Genomic DNA, 4,100 nt, shown 5'->3' on the forward strand with positions numbered 1-4,100 from the left:
GACGTTTTAATAAATATTGAATTACCATAAAATCTTCGAGTATTTAATATGCCGCAATCCCGTCCCTGTTCATTAAGTTATTAATGTTTACATATTTGTATCTATTGCAATTGCGCCATGGTTATGTACTGAATGTCTTTAGTGACACGACACGCGAAGACTTGCCCAATAATATAATATGCATTAAGTTAATCAAATTCTAATACTGTTCAGCACGATGATAAAGAAGGTCAGGGTAACCTCGACAGTAAAAATTGTCAATGCAGGTAATTGTAAACGGTATATTGAATTATCATTACGCGTGGAATAGTAGAATATTTACCATAGCCAAGAGGATAATCCACGGGCGGCAATGAAGTAAAGGTTGTTTATTAAATCGCATAATCAAATGAGATTTCAAAGGACTTGTGTATTTCTTATTAGAAGCTTGCATTATTAAATGAGCTTCTTTATAACATAATGAATAGTAAAATCTATTTACGGTCGTACGAGTGAGAAATTCCGATGTTAAGACCTGAGCAATGGGAATTGGCAATGTTCCGAGGCGAGGCTAGGTGCACCGGTGCCGAGGTTGTAAAACCACCGTTATACTTATTTACCGTGCGCATCTCGCTTTAGGCGCTGTGTTAACTTATTTACCAATCTATACCTATGTGATGGATGCACGTTCGCTTTGTATGAAGCTTTACTCGTAAGTAGAAAAACATCGTGTGAGTCCAATTCATTTTTGTACTTTACGTACTCCTTATTATTTATATTAGTTATATATTGTCTAAGTCCTATGATTCTAGTATATTTTTATTTGCTGTGTTTACCACAAGTAACATTTACCTAATAATATAATAGATGTCATTCGATTCATCTACTTCTGTCAAGTTAATATTTTTATATCCACGAATAACTTGTAGTCCATTAATCATTTACCAAGTTAATTATGAATATGTATAATAGTTACATAAATAAATATATTATAATGAATCTATTTAATTCTATTACTCATTGCTTTGTACAAGGGGGTTTCCATTGGCACGGGGTAGTTTATGATTTAGATTAATTGTGTTATGTACGTCATATTTATTATTACTGGTTATGACGACAGATAGTAGATAACCAGTAGCTGCGTCACGAATACTTAGTCACTATTAAGTATTCGTGACGTTGCTTCAAAGATATGCATATTGGTTTATCCCATATCACATTAAATATTATGTGACGTAGGAGTTAATTGCATTTTCCTTAAATGTCACAGAATAATACACATATCAATTTATATAAATCTTTGCATCGGCCAGGCCATTTTCTATATCTATATATAATACATAGGTATATGTATTACAAAAATAATATTTAGGTATTTGTATCATTTGACTAATACACAACAATAGATCTGCTTAGCTTGTACTAGGTTATTATTATTATTATCTATATTATTCAGTGATGTTAAAACCAACTGGTTTTGTACAAAGAAACTAATAATTACTTTATAATTTTCTTGAAATAGGTGATGGTATTATTTAATTAATATCACAGTTAGTTTTTCATGCCTACCCTATAAGGATCTGACGTGATCTTACTTTATAGTTACGATTCATTCATGTCTTATAGATGTACCTAATGATTAATATTCATTTAATAATGATTCCTTAAGTTGATTTAGGAAAGTAATTTCACACATTGAAATGACAATAAATTAATTCCTTCAATTAAATATTTAAGGGAGTAAACAAATTTAAGTAAGATAGATTTTACAATTATTATACACATTTATTACACTGTAAAGGAGTAACGAATGGGGAGAAATGAATTTGTTTTCGTATTTATAATATTTATCTATCTAATTTGGTCCCATATTAATGTTATGCTTTTCAAATACCTAAGATCATTGTAGGTAGGCGCTTTCGACTTTTTTTCTAGATACACAAAAGTAAAAGTTTCATATGTGTCTGGAAATGTCAAAAAAAATAATCTTTTGAATAAATATTTTTAAACCACCGACGCAAAATTATTAACTGTTAATTTTTTTGTTTGAATGTGGATGTGATCAATATTCAGAGCTACATTTTATTTATTTATACTTTTAACCTTATAATTATTTACATGTTCTGTATTTGTTGACTATGTTATTCTCACTCATTACATGTACTTATGTGCGTGCTTGCGACGCAACTAGGTGCGAGCCGCGATGCTGCGTTTGCTTTTCATTTGTATCATTAGTACTCACTCGTGATTGAAGCAATCAGCTTTTATAGCAAAAGATATGATATCCCGGAAGGTCTGCCAGTTTGGAGTTAGTGAAGAAACCATTATTACATTAAATGTGAACTTAGCCGGTGTAGTGTCCTCTCCTTTACCACTATAAAGTGAGCTTCGAACATAAAATTACCCCATAAACTTGCAATTAATTAAACAGCGTCACAGTTCTGACATTAGGAAAGGAATATAAACATAAATCAACTGATAGCCAATAAGGAAATCAGTATATTGGAATGTTTTTCGTACAAATATTTAACTGGCTGTTACGTGTGACTTCGTCATAATTTTTTGAGAATAAAGATAGACAAATTTCATAATTATCCATTCAGCCATTTGTCGCGAAAAGGAACCAAACAAATGGACATGACATGCTTTCACATTTATAATGTTAGTATGGATGGATGGACTTTGGGGTGAGGAAAAGGATGAAAATTTAAACTTAATTCTTCCAGTCGTTTTATCGTGTAACCCAGGAGCGTAACATAGAAGTATAGTTTGTATCTAATCTCAATTTTACAATATTACCATGTAATGATTTTCTGTAGCATGATATTACGTCAATTTAATTTAGTACCTGTATCTATACCTTAATTTCAATTGAAATTTCTAAAATGTACTATTTAATTCTGAATAAGATTTTCGTCAATAGCAGTCATTACTATGCGTTATCTCATCTTCGCACTTTGAGAGTACATGTTAGACAATTACATGCAAAACAGCATACGTGTAGATAGGCACGCGGTCTCCGACGTCCAGCTTTAATGTTGTGTAACATAACACGATAATCAACGTTAGTAAATCAAATTTATTGTGACAACCAGATACAGCGACACATAATTATTATAGATGGCATAGGTTAACATATAATTTAATTTTTGTGTGCTTTTAGCAAAATAATCGTAATTTATCACCCATAACGGAACGAAACGGTTCTGTTTGTATTATCTCATATCTTTGTCACGAATACTCTACATTTATAGCAGTTTTTATCTTATACCAGTTTTAAGAATTAAACAGGTTGCTAAATTCACGCGACAGCCGTGACTGATATTTCTTAGTAGAACTTACGACCATATTAGCGTTATACTATCATAGATAAAAGTTGTAAAAAAAAAGAATCTTACCTTGTGTCATCGTATCAATAATTTTTTTAAAATAAATATTCATATATTTATTATTTACTCAAGTAAACTTTGTACAAAGTCATCTGTTTGGGAATCTCCATTGTACCCGACTTCAACACTCAAGCAACTTGTTTTGATTGAAGACCACTGAGTTTATATGGTATGGAGGTATGTCGTCGTAGTCTTTCATGAGTCCAACGCATGAGTGATATTCGTGGTGCTGTTTAGGCAAACGGGCACCGTGTGGCTTGATTGGCCATTCCAATGTCATAAAAAGATATGTGATCTGATATACTTAGTATTCCCCTAGGTAAATAACGGAACTATTTTCACTGAACATCATTAAGAAATAAATTTTCCATTTGGTTAGACATATTTTTCTGTGAATACCTAAATCAACAATTTTGAATGGCTTCGATGTTTTTCCATTCGTAAATAATTTCTTATTTTCATTACATATTATATGTATATTCGAAATTTTATTTTTCCGATACATATAAACATGTTTATACCAACATATGTATATTTTCTTGTAATTTTGATTACATATTGTGTACAGAATATGTAATAAAAATAAGAAATTATCGCAATTATTTTCTTTTCATTCATTTGTAATTGTTTATTTATTTCTAGCTGCTCAATAAGTATAAGAAAACATATAATTATGTCGATATACAATTTTGCTGGTCATGTTTGTAGGCAATGGTTACTACTTTCCATTAG

The sequence above is a fragment of the Achroia grisella genome, unplaced genomic scaffold (assembly GCF_030625045.1).
Source record: "Achroia grisella isolate CSIRO2021 unplaced genomic scaffold, CSIRO_AGI_Agris_v1 utg558, whole genome shotgun sequence".
Taxonomy (NCBI): domain Eukaryota; kingdom Metazoa; phylum Arthropoda; class Insecta; order Lepidoptera; family Pyralidae; genus Achroia; species Achroia grisella.